We start from the raw sequence: 22,471 nt of genomic DNA, 5'->3' as shown, positions 1-22,471 counted from the left end.
ACGTGCCATTTTGGTATTGCTTTTGTTACTCCTTTCTTCTCTCTTTGTGCTGCCTAGGAGAGCAGGCAGGAGAGGGAAGATGTGGCACCTCAGAGCCACGATGCTCACCAGTGCCAGCCACTGGCATGGCTACGCTGCAGACCTTTGTGCCTTGCTGTGACATGTGCCATCTCTCTGGGGAGATGAGCAGCACCATGGGCTGGTTGCTTTACAGCTGCTCCCTAGACAGCAAGGGAAAGCAGAGATGTGGGTGTACATCGGCTCCTGCTGGGATACATGTTCGACCAATTGCAGGCTGCCCTCCTGGAGCTGCCAGCATCTATACTCCCTCCGCCGGTCTGGCCAGTGCCAGGGCCTCCCATGGACCCCACCAGTCCTGCTTGCAAGTTTTGTGCAGCAGCATATGGATGAGACCCTCAGAGATTTGAGAGCAAACACTAACATTTCTACTGAGCTTATATTTTGGGGGGACGTGCAGCTTGGCCAGAGGATGCCAAAAGTTTGTGCAGCAAGCAAAAAACCAATAGCCACATCCTTGTAAGCACATCCCTCTGTAATCCCTCTTTAATAGCTGGCTCCCTTGGGAGGCTAGCACCTCTCTACAAAACCACAGCATTATTTTTTCACACATGAAAGGGAATTTCTGTCTTGAATTTTATTTTCAGAAATCATTAAGCCATTTTTAGGGGGAATTTTCTGGCAGCACTCACCCCGAGGCCATCTTTCAGCAAAACCAGACCCAAACCCAAACCGAACCTGTCTGGCCAAAGCCATACAGACCCAAAAGACGTTGCTCAATAGAAACCACCGGGGATATGTAACCACAGCCAGTGCTGCCAGTCCAGCCTCCTGCACTGCTCCCACACGGCGCCTGCTCCCACCCCACAGCCAGCCCGGGATCAGCCCCTGCCTGTGGCACCCAAGGGCTTCCCCGGCGACGCAGCAGGGCATCCCATGGGATCCACGTGTATTGCAAATGTAATGGAATTTTCCAATTAAAAACAGAATTGAGAGCCCAGGACACAAATGCATGTGCATGTCTACATGCATCTACTCATACCTCCATGTACCACAGGATTTTGCCGCGAGTTGGGAAACCGGGAATAGATACCAGGCACTTCTAGGGCTGAACAGTAAGTAGGGAGCAACACCTCAGGGTGAATTGCCTTTTTTACTTTGTGGTTTCCTCATGAAGGACCATGTTCATCTGAGTAAGACCTTGTTCAAAGATGTAAGAAAAATTGGCTGTTAGATAATAACACCCTTGAAAAGGTTAGAAGTCATTGGGAGCAGGGAAGGGAGACATTCAGCCCCATGGTGCAATTCTGGTGAGGTTCTTGGTGTCCTCCCCCAACAAAATGGTACCAAACTCCCGTGCAGGTCCTGCACAGGGCCCAGCCCTGCATTCTTCCGCAGCTGCCTTCCCTGTAGAGCTTTTCCCCTGAAGTCCACTTGCGGCAGGTGATGTGCTTCACCGAACCCTCTGCAACTTCTGCTCCATCTCTCTTTGCTGTGTTGCAGCTCCGTGTGTCTACATAAGAAGATGTGCTGCTTAAACCAGATGGGTTTAAACCCCAGATGTTTAACCAGATTGAATTTTGGTGATGCTTTAAATATTTGGATTGTCTTGAAGGATTTACTTTGCAGTCACCAGCTTTTACCTTTTAGGGCTTACTTGTAAGACCACAGATGCATCTTAAACCTTACCACCTTAAATGTCCATAGTTTTCAGGATTTGTTGGCTGAATATTCTTTTAATGCATTTACTACATGCCTTTGCTTCTCCACTCTTGTCTCCTGAGTCTCAGTTGCGGTTGGTCTCTTCCCTTACTTGCCCGGGAATATAGTTACCAAATTATTTCTTCATAGAGGAAATTTTGCTTCCTGGGGTTTCACTCACTTTTAACATACTCATGGAAGACTGCAACATTTTAGCTGCTAATGCTTATTGAAAACACTTGAGTCTCTGGGCTCTAATGTAGCTACATTTGATGCCTAATGCTTTAAATGATTTGTGATCATGAAGAGTTTGGTCTGACAGCATAATTGCAAGTGGAGAGACTTCTGAGCACTCCATAAAAACTAAAAAGAAAAAAAAATAGTACAAGCTTTTGCATCTTCGGGGGAGTTTTCTATGTACATGGTAAATAGAGGAAATTGACCTCAAAATTAAGCTTTTTTTTGGAAAAAGCAGAATCAGATGTTAGTGTAAGGGGAGACCCTTCCAAGAAACAGCAAAACCCCTCCATACACACAGAAATAGAGCCTGCTTAGCTACGCGTTCAGCCACCTCAAGAAGCCATGAGCCACACCTTAACCAGGCGAGCAGATGCCCCTGCCTGACTTCAGCAGGGACAGGGGAGGAAAAATCAGCTTTTAACACCCCAAGTGAGAGCGCTGCCCATGGCTTGCTCCAAGCCCCCTTGTTCCTGGGAAGGCTTTGCGCAAGCGGGAAGTGTGAGCACTTCCAACGCAGTGAGTCGCGGAGGCAGGGATAATTCCCCTCCATCTGCTGCTGAACCTACCTACTGCTCACCACCCGAGCATCTGTGCCTCTGTGCACAGATTTTACCTCTGCAATGAGACACAGAGCAATGATTTGCATCTCACAGATAGGGATCAGAGGCAGGGAATGAGGTGGTCTAGATTACTTTCTTTACAAGTTGCAGCTGTATGGTTTAGCATCACAGAGCCAGAAGTCTTAAAGCAGGACCTTGCCTGTGAGCCGCGCTGGAAACTTTTAGAGGCTGTTAAAATCACAAATTTGTTATTCAGCAAGTATTTTGCTTGTGACAAAATACCATGCGGCTTAGCTGTTGTGGAAGTGAGTTTCTGATTTTTTTTTTTTGTTTGGCTCTTCGCCAGCATTAATTGTCTGCAGCAACCCATGCAGTTCAGAGCTGTTAAAATGTGTAATCTGGAAACGTGCAGTCAGAGAAGCGTTTTGTTCTTCACACCAAAGTCTGACCTCAAAGTTATCTAAAATCCTGATTACTGTGAAATGATTTTCAAATGCAGGAACAGGTCTCCATCCTCACACAGTTAGTACAGCATACTGCTGGTTCTTTAGTACCATCACATACAGCACACGTGGGTATCACACCATCTACCACTGATCACCCTCAAGCAAGCAGGAATTTAGCTTTCCTGCTAAATGTGTCTTTTAATCACCAGCTCCCTATAACCATCTGAATGTCCCTGCTTAGGAGGGGATGTGACCACTCTGGTTGCAAATGGTCGGTGCCAGAATGAGTCAAAGCTCAGCTGATAGAAAATGGGAATAACGAAGAATATTTCTAAAAGAACAAGAAACACAGGGTATTTTTCTTCAAGAGCTGAGGGAAATTTGAGGGAGGCCAGTGATTTCCCATCTCTCCAGCACTGCAGTAATCTGATGACTTCAGCTGGCCTTGACCACTGATTACTAAACACACAATTTCACATAAGATGACCTGTTTGCCATGGCCTGATTAGTTTTGGTTGTGGTTTTTTTAAAATGCATTCAAGTAGTCTGGGACAATAGACTCATCATCCTAATCTGATTTAAATGCCAGCCCCTAAGAAGGTTAAAATTAGTATTTACTAGAAATGAAGACAGTGTCATTTCAATAGCCAGACTTTGATACTCCCCAGAAGGTGCAGATAAGGATACACACCGTCTCCCCACCCACACTTAGTTCACAGATTAACAGCCTGGCTACAGCTGGCAGACCGAATGCCTCTCGCTGCGAAAAAGCAGTTTCTGCCTTCAGATCTTTCTCCTAACAGTCTCAGCCATGTCCACCCCGGCCATGGCTGCCAGTGGGATGCTGACAGGTGGCCGGTCCTGCCGCCCACCCAAAGGCGTCCAGGGCTCACAGCAGCAGCCCCCCCACCGCTTCCCACCACCCAGCCTCTCCACGTGTTGCTGGTCAGAGCTGTGTTTCAGTTCCAGGCTCTGTACACACAGGTGACCTGGCAAACCCTTGGCAGCCAGACCTGAAGGTGGACCCGCCAACACGGATGCGTGTTTCCCTGCTGGCTTCATGCTGCTGGGTCTGCTGGGTCAGGCTTCTGCACCTAAATCATTCTTAATTTCACTGCTTGTGTGGTTTTTATTTTGTGGGCAGTTTTTCCCGATATTTGTTTTCCATGGTTGATCTGTGAGTTAAAAGCTATGAACACTTTTTCTGGTGCGATGCGTGTTGACAATGGGATTAATGTTTGTAACTGGGTGCAGGCTGGGGTGAGGACAGTGATGAAGGTGGTTTTATGCTCAGGAGCACGTTTCCTTCTTGAGGCATGAAGATCTTCACCCTGCTCTTCGAGGTAGAGCATATCTGTGGGTGGACTCCCCAGAGCTGGTGGCGTCCAAGGACTGGTGCACCGTCAACAGGGCTCTTTGAAATAAGGCGATCTTGCAAATTGTGCTAAACTCAACAAGGAAAAGGCACTTACCACTTGGATGACCCAGTTTTTCCACAGAATCCAGTCTGAGGTAACAGGTACCGCACTCAGGCCCTTGAATAAGGCCCACTGAGCAGATACTAATTAGATCCAAGTTAATGCATGGGGTGTGGGCTTTTGTGGAGAGAAAGATCCCTGAGCACAGTGATCACTCTCTCCACAGGACAAGTGGAGACCAGGTCCACAGGAGGGGTTAAATGGATATCCCCCCTACCCCGAGCCACCCAGCTCAAGAGGTGGCAAACCATGTCCTTAGGCCAATCTAAAAGTTTGCTTGAAGATCATTTCCTCCAAGGAAATGTTTGCTCACATGCCTCTGTGCTGCTGGGTGCGATGTGCTGCCTGCCAGCAGGGAGCTGGGTGGCATGGGACAATGCCACAGCAGGGTAAGACAGCCCTGCCAGAGGAAGGGAACGTGCCAAGGTGCAACCCCACACTCTGCAGGCAGCGTTGACTTTTCACTGCCCTCCCGAGGGTGCAGGGCATCCGCAGGGCCTTGACAACCAACCCTGAGCAGGGTGATGCCAGGGACAAGCCCTGGCACAGCGGGGGTGGCATGTTAATACCTCTGGGGCTTTCAGGAGGAGCAGGAAGGCACCGTGGACTCACCAAAGCCATAGTGATGCTGATCCTATTATAAGATGCTCCAGTGTCTATGGGGGAAAGTCACCTTGCGGTCACTTCTGCATGTGCACTGTGCAGCAGGGAAGAAGTGTTGAGCAACTCTGGAGTTTCTGATGGCAGGTACTTCTCTCGACTTGAGCTGAGGAGGGTGGCGCAGAGCTGTCAGCAGGTCCTGGTGCAGATTCATAGAGGTGGTGGCGGGAGGAAGTGGTTTTTCTCATCTCTGGATGATCTGCTGCTGCACTCCAATTGCAAAGCCTTGTATGGGGCTCATAATACACCTTGCCCTGCATAGGCAAGGAGGGACAGGTAGTTAGTGGAAAAAAAACATTTAAAGGAAGAAAAGCAGTTTTGGTAAGAAGGAAGAAAAGCCATCCCTCATCACCTGTGGGACTGAGACAAGTTAGTGTGGCCCTGCTCGGTGCAGATCAAGCGTGGTGAAGCCTGGCCCAGGCACCTCTCCACACAGCAGTGGTTTGCCCTGGGACCGCCAGCGGCTGACAAGGTGGTGGGGAGCTGGCCTGGGTGGTGGGAGACCTCCTTGCCCTAGGAGGATGCTGGTGGGGGCGGGCCACAGGGGGCTAGTGCACACTGGGGCTGGTCCCCACCCCAGGGTGCCCAGACAGGAGGTGAGCTGATGAGGCTGAGTACCTCAGCCCATGTTGGCCAAGGGAATTGGTTTTGCTTGGGGTCTGAGCTTGTGTGAGAGGGCCAGCAATGTGGAAGTGCAGGAGAAGGAGATTATTTCCTTCACTTTCTGAGCCCATCCAGAGCAGGGATGGGGCATGGAGGAGGACAGGGGCACTGGGTCCCAACCCACATCCTTTCCATAGTCAGGGATGCCAAAGAAATGTTGATTTACAGCAAGAAATTCAGAAAGGGAAGAGAGAGCAAAAATAGATTTTAATCCTAAGATTAAAAATAAATTAAGGATAAAGATATCCTACTTCTAGGATACCTAAAGGTGAAATCTGCTGCCCCCCCCCCCCCCCCCCTTGGAAGCAGGCTTGCCTTCCCATACACGCGAGAGATGTCGGTTGGGGTTTATGCACTAACAGTGATGCATTAACTGCTACTTACTAGAAGGATTAGATCTTGTGGTAGGGGAGATACATGCACAAAACACCTACCACAAATTGCAGGTAACTTGTTCCTGCGCACCTGGATGGAGGAAGCGGGGAGCCGGCGCCCACCCTCCTCGGGCTGGCGGTGCCCTGCCCCGGGGGGCGGCGGCTGGGGGGCTGGGGCGGCGGGGACAGCCGCTCCCCGCTGCCACTAGAGGGCACCGGCTCAACGAGGCAGCGGCCCGGGCCCGGCGGCGCAGGGCGAGCCCCGCCGGCGTGGGATTGCACCGGCAGGAATTGTAAGGAGCAAGCACCCGTGTCCGGCCTTTGCCAGCGCCCCGGGAAAGGTTCGCTGGAGCGGACGGAGTTCAAACGGCTTATTAATATCAACGAGGGAGGGAGAAAAATCAAAGGTTTGTGCTTGGAAAGCGAGGGCTTCTTGAGTCACATTAGCTCGATACACTATTACCAGTCATTAGTATAATAATTAAACATTGTAATAAAATCTAATTCTACTTAGAGAATTTAAAAGCGTTCAGATGGAAAATGCCATTTTTATTTTTATTTTTTAGCTTTTGAAGGACACTTTCCACATCAACCTATGCAAAATCTTCCCTGCCACAGCTCCTGGAAGCTGATTTTTTCCAAAAGCTTCAGTGCCAAGCGTCTCCCATGCTTGCACCTCCATCAAACACATCTTCACGTCTCCCCACCTCTGCCCTACGGCAGGGATGGCGGCAGAAGGGAGGTCTCAGCCACACTCGGGCTTTACGGGAGCCACAGCACGGAAATCCTTGCTTTAAAACCTTTGTTTCTTATTGTGTATGAATTACAGACGTTTAGGTAAGAGGTGTTAAGCTTGCCTGATGGAAATACCTACAGTCAGGCAGTTTATCTTTCTCCAGAGCTTCCCTCAGCTCCTTCGTTGGATGCTTTCACTCCTGCCTGAAGTTCAGGCCTCAGCCTCTTTGGGGATGGAGGGCTCTCATTTACACGCCTCAAATGTTTCCTGGTAAGGTAAAATTTAACAGTAAGTAACTATCATGGGTTGAGCCAGGTTTCACTTTGAATCATCAGCTTACCTCAAAGCAAAACTGAGAAAAAGGCTTGGGCTAGATCTCATGATCTCAAATTTTGGACTATTGTGCATCTTCGCTTACTGTTGGAGTGAAATTATTCAGAGCCGATGCTCCCGTTAGAAACCAGACAAAACACCCTCGATTTCAGTGGTGAAACTGAGAGCAGGATTTGTTTTTAGCGGCTACCCCGTATTTAGCCGGCGGAAATGCCAGTGGCCATCACCACCACCACCAAGCAAAACCCACTCTCGCTTTCCGCGTTGGCAGCCTCTGCTGAGCCACCGCTTTCGTAGCGCTGCTTTCTGGGGAGGACCTGGACCTAAAGCCCTGCATCAGGGTGGGAAATGACACACAGTGAGGAAGATGGGGGATTTTTGGCTGGTGGAAGGCAATGGGTGTATGGCACCAGGGAGTAAAACCCGGTCAGTGTGGCATGGCTGAGGCTGGCACCTAAACCACCTTTCCTCACGAAAGCCGAGCTCCTGCGGAGCTGTGCGGGGGTTGCCCTTGGGAGCTCTCCCCATTAAATTTCCCATAGAAAAATGCATCTTTTTCATGCTGCAAATGTTTGGCAGCACTGTTTTTCCTCAATGCTACCACCGCACACAGGTACCATAATGCTGGTGGGCAGTTTTGAGACGGGCAAATCCTTCCCTTTTGCAGCTCATGAAACAGTGCCGCTTCTTTTATCACGCCTCAAGGCCCCAGCTGTTTTATTTTACAGATGAGTCTCACTTTCACTAGGGAAATGCACCTGCAGGACCAGGTAGTCACCGAGCTCTGGGTTTCCAGCCACTCATCTGCCAGGTCTTGCAGGAGGAGATGGAGGAGGAGGTCCAGGACCCTGCAGCAGGGAGGCTCAGCCAGGAGGATGCCACTGTACAGAGTATTTCTGGACCCTTATGTCCCCCCATTCTCCCAGTCTGGAACCCAGGGGCCAGCAGGCATTTTTGTGTCCCCAAAGCACTATCTGCTTGTTCACAAGCTTTGCAGGCACATCATAACAGACTCTGTTTGTACAGGCAGCCCCAAGGACCTCTGCAGCCATCCAGCTGCCCGGCATCTCCTTGGTCACAGGGGAGTGAATATTGCTCCCTGGTAAACAAAAAGGCACCGGTGCATGTGCTCCAGTTTAATTTCTTGTCTTCATTATACAAGGCCAGGTGCAGGGGTGGGGAGGGGGAGGTAGGAAAGGTGCCAGCAGGAGGAAGCTCACGACCCTGAGGGCAGCGGGACCCTGATTTCTGGAGAACACCCATGGGTGTTACAGCATTTAAATGTGTCATCTGGCATTAGGGCCAGATGGTGACAGTCCCAGACCTCACAACCAGAGTGAGTGTCAATGCCTTTCCCAAGGCATGGAGGAGATCCTCTCAGTAAACAGGGACCATAAAGCCAAGGGGGGTGAGGGTCCCACCAGCCTCAGCTGAAGTGGGTGCCACCTTGAGAGCGGGACCACGTTTTCCTCCCCTCGTAGGGAAATCTCAAAGGAGAATCAATAAGAAAACCTTGATAATAAACACTGCAGTTCATCAGACTGAAATTATCAAAAGCCAGTGCAGCTTTTTTTGTGGTTTATGCCATTTAATAAAACCTGCTTTTCATCTCCCTCTGCAGGCACGTGATCCCAGTGATTGAAAGCAGGCCAGGAGGAGCTCAAATGAAAACCCCACCGTAGGTATGGGACAAACTCCAGTACAGGGAAGTTAGGTGCTGATTAGAGACCATAAACACTTGAACAGAAATAACAGGGCGAGCCAAGGTGCTGGAAAAGCCATTGCTCATAGGAACTATAGGAGAAGGTGAACTGCAAACTGATACAAGGCTCCATCCAGCGCCAGATGGCCATAGCAGGGCTCCTTCGCGTACCGTTTGATACAGAGGGAGGTCTGGGGACTAGTTCTTAAGCCAATGTTCAGGCAGAGCAAGGATCTCAATGCATTTCAGCTTTGTGTCACTTCTGACTGCTCTGTTGACAGCCGGTGTGGTGAGATCCAAGCAAGGTAGAGGTGGGAAGATGGCCTAGATCCTCATTTTTGTTATTCAGGCATTCAGTGAAAATCTGGAAGACCTACACGTACCCACGAGGAAACAGGTACTTTCAAGAAACTTTGAAATGACAAGCTAGTTAGAGAAAAAATGTACAGCAAGATGATTTGGACATCCAAGGAAAAAAATGGTTCCCACAAGTGCAGTTTTTATAGATTACATACCAAATCCAAGAAATAAAAGCAATGTGCCCATATTCTTTTCTAATTTCATGATCAAGGGGTCAGGCTTTGCTAATATTATCAATGGCGTGTTGGGAAAGGGCTGCTAGTAAGATCTATTCCAGCTTTTGATAAGAGTAAGCAAACAATGTTGATTGACAGAATTCAATTAATCAGAGGCAGGTTTTAAGGATCACAGCCTTGCCTTCAACAAGGAAGTTAATCTTGGTTAATGCCTTAATTGACAAAAAAAACCCCAACAACAACCTCCCCAAACAAACAAACAAACACACTAAAAGCTCCTCCCAGAAATCCTCCCAACACTTTAAATTCTTCTATTTGCAGAAATGTGAATGTCCTCAGTATTCAGGGCTTTTGAATCTACCCAGGAAAATTAGATATATGACATTTTGACAGACTGTGTGTATTTTGAAATATAGAAGTATGACACAAATGTTTCTTGAATGAAATCATTGTGTTCATGTGGGTGAGATTCAGGATCTATGGATTCACCCACATACACTGAGATGCAAAACAGGTATCTTTATGTGAGAAAAAAGTTTCAACGTTAATATTCAGACCCAGCCAGTGGAGCTGAGGAGAGACAAACCGTCTGGAGTTTCAAGTGGAGAAAATAGCAGGGAAAAGTTACAATCTGGTAGCCTGGACAGTGAATTTAAAAAGAGCACAGCTCTGTTTGCTGTTATTTCTTAGATTTGAGACATAATCCTGCTCTGATTTAAGTCAACGGGAGTTTTGCTGTTGACTTCAGAGGGACCAGAATCAGGCACTCTGTCTGCTCCAGACCTGACTGTTTCATTTGGAAATATAACTTTTTAAAACACACACTTTTCTCTTAAAATGCTACAAAGTACAGCAAGTAATTACATTAAGCTCTACCTGAAGCTCCAGAGAATTAATACAAAGGCTGCTTGGCTCTTGCCAACTTTCACTATTACAATTTTACTAGCACCATATGCAGCACTACTTTACCTGCTTGTTTCACTTAGTAAACTCATTGGGCTTTGGGGTTTTTTTTGTTGGGTTTGTTTTGTTGGGTTTTTTTTTCAAAGGAACATGCAATATCCACAAAGAAAAGCTCCAGAGAGTGAGGACCAGCTCGGTGGCCCATATGGTCTTACTATCAAAGAAATCAGAGATGGGGCAAGTCTGTTTGCTCAGCAACCCCGTCCCTTTTGCAAACGTGCAAGAGCTGGCTCAGGAAAAAAACGCTCTTTTGCGTGGTTTCTGTTTCTTGCTGTCACGCAAGAACTGTGAAGTGAGATTTCCGGTGTTACTTTGAGCACCTCTGTGGCCAAGGAGGAAAGGAGCTGCAACGTAGAGACAGCACTGGCTGTGTCAGCTTTGAGACTGTGGAAAGGCTGGGGACAGTTTTTCGAGTACAGCTGGGAAAGGGTTTCTTCAGAGCAGAGTTTTCACAGACAAAAGCTAATCCAGTAATTTTCATGTGACTAATTCCAATGTAGGAGAAGAACCAAATACAAATTATATATACAATGCTTCACGTGAAGACCAGAGTGTCTGCTAAGGCAGAGTAAAAGTTGACGAAGGATTTGTCAGTACTGGACTTGAAAATAAGGTGACATCTTACTGGAAGATGAGTTTTGAATACCAAAGACTTTTGCAGGTCCCTCAGGTTTGCCCAGAAGGGACCTTCTGCTGCACGAGGCTGGGGAGATGGACCTTAGCTTCACCTGCGCACTGCCATGCAGTGGCATGTAAACAGTCATGCCCTTGACAGTCCTATTTTTGTTTCATACTAGTGAAAACACCTTGTGGTCAAGCCAATGAGGATTTGGTTCTGCCATCATCCTTTGAGACTGTTGTACTTTGCTGCATTGGAGCAGTCTTACGGTTGAGTTGGGTCCTCCCTTACTCCTACGCATGGTAAATGGACAGAGACGTGACTCCCTTGAAGGTCAAGTGGTGTAAGCTCTGCAAAGGGCAGCCCGTGAGCTTTTTTAGCCCTAAGGATTGTCAGCCATGAGGTAGACAACGAGAAGGTCTGGGAGTCCAGCTGGTGCCAGAAGGAAGCAGTGTTAGATGGAGCAGAGAAGGGAAGAAGCGGCTGGAAAAGGAAGGCAAAGGTGGTAAACTCATGGAAGTTTCAAGTTGTTTCTCAAAGATGGGTTTGGTGATTGAGTACAGTGTATAGATAACTTCTCCCCACTAAACAGAAGATTTACTGTATCAAAGAGCTCCATCATTTGGCTCCAACTTAGTTGAAGCTGTTGCAAAACTAGGTTTTGTCTTCAGAAGACAAGTTGTATTGGCTACTCCTAGAGTCAGAGAGAAAAATTTGTGTGGATTTGTGTGGACAATTTAAAGGTTTGAAACTGAAGGAGCAGCTTTCAGCCTCATTTGGAGTCTCCTATGGCTTAGCCCACAATGAGATTGGGGGGGTTACTGCTAGTAGGCTGCCTCACAACGCAGAAGTACATTGAGCTGTGACTACTGCAAGACACAACCATGTGGAACTCAGACACTGGTGGCTTTAAGACGCCAGCTATCTATGGCTGACAGGTTTTGTTGCAGGTTTGTTTCTGAACCCCAGCCTAGGCTAACACACACTTATGAGTAAGAGCTAGGCTGGGACCAGCCCTCAGGAGCCAGGATCTGGCAGAGCTGCCCTCTCTCTCTCTGACTGGGTGAACTGACTGATGATTTGGGACATGCTTCTCCCTTGCTCTGAGGAAAAGGACCACAGAATCACAGAAATGTTGGTTGCATGGGACTGCTGGAGGTCGCCCAGTCCAATCTCCCATTGCAACAGGGCTGCCACCAACATTATACCATTAAGTCAGACTTTATCTAGCCAGGGAAAGAGCCACCATCACCTCTCCGGAGCGCTTGGTGGAGTTTTTCCTAATGGCCAGTCTGAATCTCCCCATCTGCCATGTTGGTCGTTGTCCCTTGTCATGTCCTCTGGCACCACCAGGAAGAGTTTGGATGTGTCATCTTTGTACCTGCTCTTGAGACAGACACAGGTTGCCGTTCCACCACATTTTGGGCTCCTCTTCACCAGGTGAAACAAGCCCAGCTCCCTCCACTTCTCTCACGCCATACCTGCACTGTAGCCCTGCACCATGGTGGCAGCCCTGAACCACGACCTCTCCAGTTTTTCCACATCCCCCTTGAAGCAGGGGTCCCAAAATAGGATGCTGTACTCCAGGTGTGGATGCACCAGTGCTGGGAAGGAGAAGTGCATGGTGCCAACTCTTTCAGCCACAGCCTTGTTTTGTGGCCCAATGCATGGTGTAGGCACCACCATGCCTTCCCCCACGTCCACACAGCTGGCTGTCAAAGGGGTCTAAATAGTTGATATAAACTAGGAGAAATGGGGCAATTTCAGTTACAGCTAAAGCTTTGGTGTCAAAGCACCAGAGAGCCCTCTCCTCAGGATCTGCATATAATTAGCCATTCTTATTCAGTAAATCAGAGCAGCGCTGAGCTTACACCCTCTTGTTCCTTGAGTTCATGTTTCGGCCTAAGGCTTACCAAAACATAGTTTTATATGCTAATTTCCTTATAGTAAACCCCTCACTGTATGTCGTTCATCGATACCGAGGTGTACATGTAAGAATAGGCTAATATTCTGTATATATTACCAACTTTATGAGTTCAAGAATTACAATGTGCTTGCTTTATTTAGGTGGTAAACTTTTTTAATGAGTCTGGAGGGTCCTTTACATAAAAGTAGTGACTCTAGCTTGGAATCTCTTTCCATGTTTATTAGAAATGTGTTTTACTTTACCATGAAAAAAGCCAAGGAAACATGCAGCCTTAAAGTCTAATGAAGTAGTTATTCATGCAGTCAAAGTTCATAAATTTTAAATACATTTAATTTATAAATTGAAAACATAGCTTGCACTGGCTTTTTCAAGATTATTGCTTGCCACAGGGGTTTTAGGATAGCTGCCGAGCCATGCTTGTTACCTCTTTCCTTTCAAGGCCAAGACTGGATCTTCACGATTTGCGCATATTCATTCTGATGTTTTTATATTTTAAAAAGTATTTTCAGAAATTAAAATACTAAAAATCATAATGCAGCCAGCAGCTTCTTTGTTCTCAACTCAGATAAGAATTGCTTTTGAGCTGACACTTTAATAGAGAGCTCTTTCTCATGGTGAGAAACCCTTTGTCCCTCTGGAGACCTCTTTTCTGAGCTAATTGTGGAGCACAGCCCCTGCAGCAGCAGTCTGAGCTGGATTCCAGTCTCACACCAATAAAACCTCGGTGCCAGCCTGGGTTAGGAGCCCAGCTTCCAGGAAGATGGAATTTAGGGAAGAGGGGAAATGAAGATGCCAGCTTCCCACTTTTGCCCTCTGTAGTTTCAGGTTGCTCATCCATCCTTCACGAGCAACTCTGGCTGCACAAGCTCTGCCATAATTTGTCCTGCTTGAAAAGCAGTCTCGGGCACAAAACATGCCACAGGGATGCCTGGCACTTGGCAGTGCACTGCCTGCATCAGGAGGAGGTGAGAAAAGGGCACCAGCCTTATGACAGCTGGGATTTCCACCAGCTTGGGCACCCTGCCTTGTGCCGGTGCTGCCACAGGGTGAGCCGGCAGCCAGCTGACGCCTGCGGGATGGCTGCTTGTTGGCTCAGAGTCACAGGAGGCCAGTTCTGGAGCTTCAAATAACTTTATGTGGATGTTATAGAAATGGAAATGCGCCTATCATAAGGGAAAGCATTAAGCCCACAATACCTAGAATAGTGGCATTGGTATTTAAATGCTGTACTTTTAAATCTATATGGACGATCCCCCCCAGGTTTCTTCTAGCAATACAGCAATGCAGCCAAAGAAAAAAGGGTAGCAGGGCCCACCGGCCCACCCTCCCCACCTCCCTGCCCCCAAACCAGTCAGTTATACCCAAGCCATTTCAGAAAGATATTTCTCTCATCTGGCCTCCAGTGACAGACGTGCCACAACATCCTTCGCCTGGGTACTCACCGAGTCCCTGTCCTAACACTGGAAAAGATTTTTCCTACACATAACTCGCACGAGGGCCACTTCTGTGCGGCTCATCCAGACAACTCCATCCTCAGCCTCCACGGACTTCTGCAAAAGGCAGCTGCGAGACGACGCCCTCCCAGTGACCGATGCACATCCCTGCTCTGCCCCACCGCTCCTCCCATCTCCTCCCCCCCTGAGCCCCACAGCCCCGGCATCGCCGCCGAGCCAGCAGCACACGCCAGGCCCAGCCAGCACGGGGAGCGGGGCCAGTAATTGGAAAGGGGAATTGCAAAGCACCAAAGCTTATCAACAGGCAGCAGGGGAGAGCTCAGCAGCCGTCCTTGGTGGCCCGGCCCGAGGCCCAGTGCGGGTTGGCAGCCGCTCCATCAGTGGCACGGGGCAGACGCGCCCGGCTGCCTCGCTCAGAGCAGGCACCGCTGCGGCAGGAGCAGGAGGACAGCTCGATGGCCGGCACGGCCCCGACTTTCTGCTGGGGCTGCCGAGCCCACCAGAGCAGCGCGGGAGCGGGAGCCAGCGCAGTGCTTAGGGCATGCTCCATGAGTGCTTTCGGGGCAGCCTTAGGCACGGCTTCTTGGCCTCTGAAGTGCCACCAAGTGCCGCCACTATGCACACAGAAGTAGCAGCTATTTTCTCATGTATCTTTTACTCATTAACCGAATAGTCTAAATATAGCTCCGACTAGCACTAGCAAGAGATGGTGGGTGCCCTCTGCGGTTGGGTCTTTGCTGCCTGCCTACCTGCAGCACTGGTTTTCTGCACCAGGTCCTTCACTTCGCTAGTGCCATGTCAAGTGCCCTGAACCCTCAGCCCTGGGGCGGACAGCTAATTGACATTACAGGCTGCTGCCACGCAGGCAGGCAGGAAAAGCATGCAGCCCCAGGAACACAGCCAGCTCCTGCCAGCCCGCTGTGCCCTGTGCAGTTTTCCCTTCCATCCCCGCACCAGCTTCTGACCAGCTATCGCTCCTGTCTGGATGCTTGGATAAATCAGGCTCTTGGTGCGGCAGACATGGGCAAAACTCATGAGTTCAAAGCCCAGCTCCTTTTGCAGGAGCTGTTCTCGCTCATTACCCAGGATGGGTCCATCAGGAGCTCCCCAGTCCCAGCAGGGGAGGATTTAATGAATATCAGGACATATCTGATATGTCTGTGTTCCCAACTTCGGCCTCAGCTTCATGCCAGGTACTAGTATTTCCACACCTGCCAACTACTCTGCTAGCCAACACATACCCCATCACTCAGCAATTTATTCAAAACAGTGGGCTAGTGGAGAAGAGGGAAGACACCTCCAGTCCCTGGGTGGATTTTAGGCTACATTCCAGCTGTAGCTTCTGCAGGATTTACATGTGTCCATCCCTTTCCCCAGTTCCATAAGAATTGAAAAGCATGGTCAATGGAGGAAAATTAAATGCACACTTGCACATTTTCTGACAAAGAAAAAGGTTATGGATGTTTAATGGGGTTTTGCCATATTCTATGGAATATGGCTGTGACCTCTCGCATGTTGAAATGTGATGCCACTGGTCAGCTTATTATTGATTTCATTTTTTGTTCATTCCTAACAAAACAGGCTTTCCAATGGAGTAAAATTTCTAGCTCTAGCCTCCGAAATTCAAAGCTTCTTGGAGGAGTAGCCCACCACGAGACTCTCTAATCTCTCTACAGGAATTCCTCAGCTCATCTGTCTCAGTGCAATTTCCTTGGAGTAAATGGAAGATGACACTTCCCTATGCCTATTCTATTACAATACTTGAGGCAGCACAGCACTTTATAGAGAGATAAAAGCTTGTAAATGGCATGATATCCTCATCAGAAGTAATCTGCCTTTTTGTGAATGGCCTCTCATCCATCCTCCCTTGCCCACAGATAATTTTCCTCAGTAGCTGGAAATCTGACTCTCCATTTCTTCTCTTGGGATAACAGTATTAGAAAAAAAGATGTCAGTGAGCAAATATTTGGTGGCAAAGCCAAAGGAATCACGTTCTTTTGAGACAAAACTCTCTTTACTTACAGCTGAGAAGAGAGAGATTAAGTTATAAGGAGTCCGGGCTCCTTGCCAATTCATCCCCATCTGCTTGTCAGGAACAAATGTTTCGTTATTTGGCTTGGAGAGGGAGCAAGGAGCAGGAGAGAGGGCAGTGGGCCATGGCCATGCCCTCCCACAGGCACCTCCCCACCCACAGGAGCTGCTCTTGCCTGGGGCTTCCAGCACTAACGCTCCAGGCTAGTGGCAGAGAGAGTGCCAGGGCTGGCTTGCCAGCAGAGGTGGGCACCATTACGAAAAAAACATCTGGATAGAAGAGAAAGGAATGAAGATGGCTACGTGAGGCTTAAGAAAAACAAAGGTGGGTGTGGAAAATCAAGAAAGTCAAGAAGAAAAGAGATTTCCAGCGTCCCTGCAAAATCAAAGCACACTGTGTCACAGAGACAGGGCCTGATAGACTACTAGGGGCTGTGAACACCTGACAGAGTTGGTAGTTCCTGGATCTATGTCACTGTGTCACCAGTATACTGTGAAAAATCTGAAAAGTCACAAGAAGAGCAAGCCCAAGAACCATGTACTCTTACCACAGCAGCAACATCAGCTTTGTTCTGCATCTAGTCCCACGTAGCAGAAGGCAAGCTGAAGTGGTAAGGAGCCTTGAATGAGTGGCAGACCGTTGCATGACACCTGTGCTTGGGAGCTGAGGAAGTCTAGGCCAAAGCTGTAGGATGGTCTGATGTCTGTTTTACTGTCTGGTGATTTGAAAATTGCTTGGACTGTGGGGCTCAAATGGCAGTGATCAACATCTTGTTGCTCCTTTGGTAGCTAGTAACAAGCAGAGTGCCCCAGGGGCTGATACTGGTGCCACTATCATTCCTTGTTCTCATCAAAGACCTGAATGAGGAGGCAGAATGCAAATCCATAAATGCATCATCCTCAAACAAATCTGTGGATGCTGCTAAACTAAGGGAGTGCCTGACAAGCCGAATGGTAAAGCATCGGTAAACAGACCTTGGAAACACAGCAGAAATCCCATGAAGTTCAACAAGGATATGTGAAAAGTTCTGCAGCTGGGACAGAATAAGCCCAAGCTGGGAAATAACAGCTCTGCTGAGAAGGACCTGCAGGCTATGGTGGGTGACAAGAGGAATACGAAACTACAGTATGATCTCATTGCAAATAACAGCATGTTCAGCAGTGTTGGGAGGAGGGTGGCCAGCAGATGAAACAGACACCTGCATGGCACTGGTAGGTCTGCAGGTAGAGTACAGCATCCTCTTTTTGGAGCCCCTGCTTCAAGGGAGGATGTGGAAAAACTGGAGAGGTCTAGCTAAGGGCCGTCACCATGGCCCAGGGTCTGGAGTGCAGATGCAGTGTGAGAGAAGTGGAGGGAGCTGGGCTTGTTTCACTTGGTGAAGAGGAGCCCAAAGTATGGTGGAACAGCAACCTGTGACTGTCTCAAGAGCAGGTACAAAGATGACACATTCAAACTCTTCCTGGTGGTGCCAGAGGACGTAACAAGGGGCAACAGCCACACACAGCAGATGGGGAGGTTCAGACTGGCCATTGGGAAAACCTTCTCTACTAAGTGCTCCAGAGAGGTGATGGTGGCTCCTTCCTTGGAGGCTTTCTATAACTTGGCTGGATAGAGGCACAGCTGACCTAACGGTATAACACTGGTGGTAGTCCTGCTTTGAGTGGGGTGATCTCCAGGGCCCCATCCAACCAACATTTCTGTAACTCTGTGATCTCATATCTTTCCATAAAAAATATCAGTGTAGGGACTGGCCTACATCACTAGCACGGATGAAATTTCAGAGCAGTTGCAAACAATCAATGGAACACTACACACATGGGCAGACACGTAACTTGCTACATTCCAAACATGTCACCCAACTCAGAGCAATGAATGCATAGGTTGCATGCATTTTCCATTCAGCCAGATCACACAAATATAATTATGTCTTTACAAAGCCTTTCCCACTGCACCAGAGGTGCCAAGGCACTAGCAGACTCTGCTGTTGATGGTAATTGCTTCCGGATTCACTGTTTTTTGACAGGCCAAGCCATCACAGATTGCACTCTTCTTTTTTGGCTTACAAAACTCCTGGAGGACACACAGTGCTCCAAACACAAATACAGCAGCACTAAGAGGCTTTACAGTCCATACGAATGCATAGAACGCACTATATGCATTGCCAGCCCTCCAGACTACCACTCTGCACTCACTGATCTATATGAAGGAGGAACAGTATAGAAACTCATGTATGCTGAAACCGCGTGTTCAAAGATCCACATGCAATGTACTGGCAGTGCATGCAGTTTGAGTATCTGTGAATACAGCCGCAGCACCGTGTAATATCAGAACCGTAATCACCCTTTCTGCATTTAAATATTATATTAATTTCATTTAGGACTACAAGTTGTCTGCGCATTACAAAGTCGTACTATTTAGGAGATCACCTAATCTGAAAAAAAAAAAAAAAAGAACCAACAACCCCAAACCAAAAAATGGATGACTTGCAAAACTCTTGGCCCTGGCAGATTTTGGATTGTGTTACCTTGCCATGTTCTCAGCAGCACTGTCCTGTGTTCCTGCTCAACCAAACCTGAGAACAGAAAACAAACACCTCTTTCTGAGCAGCGCAAAGTAAACCTCTGCAGACCTACCCACCATGTAGGAGTGTTTATAGATGATTTTCATTACAAGTATCCTGAGATTTGCCTTGTTAGCAACTCACACACCAGGTGAGATTCTTGTCACTACAGCCTGTTTTCTGCTTTTGCCTGTCTGTGCAGTGATCATGTAGAGCATGGCAAGTGATCCTCCCAGGGAATGTACTGTAATTTCCAGAAAGAAATCACCAAAAGAGCCATCATCTTTTTACCAGATCTCCCCAAGCATTTCTGTCTCTTTTCTATGTAAATTAGCATGCACGGATTTTTTCACATCTGATCACCCTTCCTCCCACCAACCGTAAATTAAAGAGGCAATTCTGTTTATCTGTAATCTGCATAATCTTATTACATGTGGTGAGATACGGAAGACAAATCAGAATGCAATGTGAAATTTCCAGCATTCCTCTAGTTTACAACAAATTTATAACACAGAATAACAGACATAATAATTCTCCTAGCTGATGTTTTATATCAACTTTTGACATCCTAATCCCATTGACTGTTAATTTAATTAAGATTTAGCCTAACCTCCATCCTGTTACTGATTTGGATATATTGACAAAAATCGTTAAAGCATGTGAAGTAATGCTTTAAAAAAGATCTCAGCAGAGATCTTACATGAAAATGAATAGGAGGACCCCCAGCTCCTGGTGGTCTCCTTCCCCCGAATTACCTGAACACTGCTAACAAGTCACTTTGCAAAGGGCAATGGGGGCACCTAAGAAAGAAGTTTAATTGCAAAGGAGGGCAAATAATATTAGTAAACCAGTTTGTGGGTGGGAGCTGGCAAAACTACCTCTTGTAGTCTGCTCATCAGAAAAATGTGCCTCTTGATTTTTTTTAATCATTCAAATTTGCCTACTTAGAGACCCCACCCTCTAGAACATAAAAGGGAACATTATTATGGGAGGAGCTGCAGTGGGTTTGCTTGCTTTTCTCCCTCATTTGAGAAAACAAAAAGCTTCATGCAAAGGATCTTAATGTTTCCGTCAGCATAGGGCAGGTTTGTATTTACTGATTTGGCAAATCAGATTCCATTCACAGTCACACACCAATGCTATAAAGACATAGGCATCTGTGTGAAACTACAACACTAGATGTGTAATATTGTGTTGGGGTTTTATTTTGGACTTTTTTTGTTGTTCTCAGAGGAAAAAAAGTTACCCCATTTTGTGCCTTCTTCCCTCTCCACAGCTTTCTTCCTCTCCTGTCTTTCACATGCTTGCCTGATGCCTTACCTCCTTTTTACCCCACTTTACAGTAGTTTAATGAAGAGCACATGCCCCTAGTTGGCCCATGAGAGTGTCATATGGGACAGTGTTAGAAGGTTTCCTTGTACTGCTTGCCTGCAAGACACCTTTTACACCATCACTTTGACTGTCAGGTCATCTTCCTCGGCGGCCACACTGGCCTCTCCCTATTCTTGCTGCGAGCCTCCTGCATTAGGGTGGTTTTTCATCGCATCTTCAGTGCCTCTTTTAGGAGCTGAGAGCTCTCCAGGGTTCCCTTTCCCATTAAAATTCCTTTCCACAAGACTGCATTTACCAATTCTTTGAGCGGGTTGAAGTCTTCCGGTTTAAGTTCATTAGTCCATTGCTTTCACTCCCTACTCTCCTGAAACTTGAGAGCTCTGATGATTTGCGATCTTTTTCACCCAGATTGCCTTCCTCCAGCAGCAGCCTCCCAACCAGTTTTCCCACATTAACCAGCAGCAAACCACAAGCCTCCAGGTACAGTTATACACACCTCACATCACTGAAACAAAAAGCCACTATTTATCCCCAAAACTTCAGGGATGGGCTACACAGTGCAGTTGCCTCCCAAACACATAACTAGGACAGAGTTTCTGTTGCAGTGGGCCTACAGGAGGTATAGGCATCACTTGCCCATGTCCCCTGCAGGTCCCTGGTTCAAGACATCAGCTTGCTGCGGCTGAAGCGGGATGCTTGCGGCTCCACAAGCAACCTCCTAGTCTCCATGCAAGCAATGCCCCTCAGAGCCAGGAATCAGCTCAAATGCTTTGGGTCTGTGCTGTCATCCACTCCCCAGAAGCCCTAGGATATACCTGGCTGGAAAGAGATGGGTCTGTGAAATTTAAAGCTGCATTGATATCCCTGTCCCTGAATCACTGAGCTTCTTTCTTCAGTAACAGGCAGTCAGATGTTCCGAGGCAGTTACTGATTTTGCATGGTTCTCATCTTGAATGCTGAATAACTCTCTGAAGTCAAGGGAAGTGGCATCAGGCGCCCAGCAACGCTGAAAGTCACATGCAGGTTGTCTTAAGAAGGGGCAATAAATAAACAAAACCCAAAGCCCACAAAAATCTGAAATGCAGACTTTAGAAAAACAGAAAAAAAGAATTTTTGCCTGGCTTTCTCCCGGAAACAGCTGCTATAATTCCATTAGGCTGAAGATCAAGAAAATTATCTTTTAATTTTAGCCACATCATCTTACATAGCATCTTAAACATAATACTATTCACCATAATTTTTCACTTCTAATTGTGAAGTTCTTTTACGTCTAACTGTAAAGCTTGAAAGAGCTACGTAAAGCTCTTTTCAGTGTCAAATTCCCCCAGAATTAGAGGGCTGAGTATGAATTACCATTACCGTTTAAGTCACATCCTGCTTCTCACCACCCTCTGTTCTGCTTTTGCTTTTCTCTGGCCATTTATTACCTTCTTTCCTTTCCCCACCTCCTATTTCAGGCTGTCAAGGAGAGAGCGGAGTCTGACTCCTGCAATGAAACGCTTCACCTGCGGAGCCTGCTGAGAGCGAAATTGATAAAGGACAGCACCAGCCCAGGCAATTTCACTCACAGCGGGCACTCGCAGGTGAAGCACTACCATAAAATGGAGCAAGGTTACTCGCCTGCTGCCTCCCAGCACAAGTCATCAGCTGATAGCTGCTTCTTTCGTGATCTTTTCACCGGTCTCCCGCCAGGCACCACTTGCTCTGACCTCGGTGCAAGAAGCAGGAATTGGCCATGTACACCAGCGTTTGCTAGTGGGGGTTGAGCCCAGATAAGCGCTCCAAATGTGGAATGCTCAGTCAAAGCATGGCCCAGCTGCAGGACCGCTGGAGGCTTTCCTCAGGCCACCTTTCCACCAGTGACATCTCAGGGAGGATGCCCATGGTCCCATCTACCTCAACAGCTACAACAGTCCCGCAGAGCTGCCACCACTGCAACTACCTGACCGGACAAAGGCGACTTGGAGCTGTTTCTGTAGCATCTGACAAGGTACCAGCCTGATGCTACAATTTAGGACAACCTATACATCATTTTAGCTGGTGGCTCCTGTGGATCTGTTTCAGCGCAGGTTAGGTCTCATGGGGTAGGTAGGGACACTATCACTCCAGAATCACTTTGCCCCAGTCCCGCTTTCTC

The 22,471-nt window shown here is 47.8% G+C and overlaps 1 long non-coding RNA gene across 1 annotated transcript; it reads right to left on the bottom strand.

Moving 5' to 3' along the window:
* Positions 1-385: 385 nt before the first annotated feature.
* On the bottom strand, positions 386-22,388 carry LOC129784393 (uncharacterized). Its single transcript, XR_008747066.1, has 4 exons — positions 21,150-22,388; positions 7,015-7,143; positions 5,056-5,357; positions 386-1,531 (listed from the first exon to the last, which is right to left on the bottom strand). It is a non-coding gene; the product is annotated as an uncharacterized LOC129784393 (long non-coding RNA).
* Between the last annotated feature and the right edge of the window lie 83 nt (positions 22,389-22,471).

The sequence above is a fragment of the Falco peregrinus genome, chromosome 4, assembly GCF_023634155.1.
Source record: "Falco peregrinus isolate bFalPer1 chromosome 4, bFalPer1.pri, whole genome shotgun sequence".
In the NCBI taxonomy this organism is placed as follows: Eukaryota; Metazoa; Chordata; class Aves; order Falconiformes; family Falconidae; genus Falco; species Falco peregrinus.
Note: the sequence above shows the minus strand (reverse complement) of the source record. Positions and strands in the feature narration are given on the sequence as shown.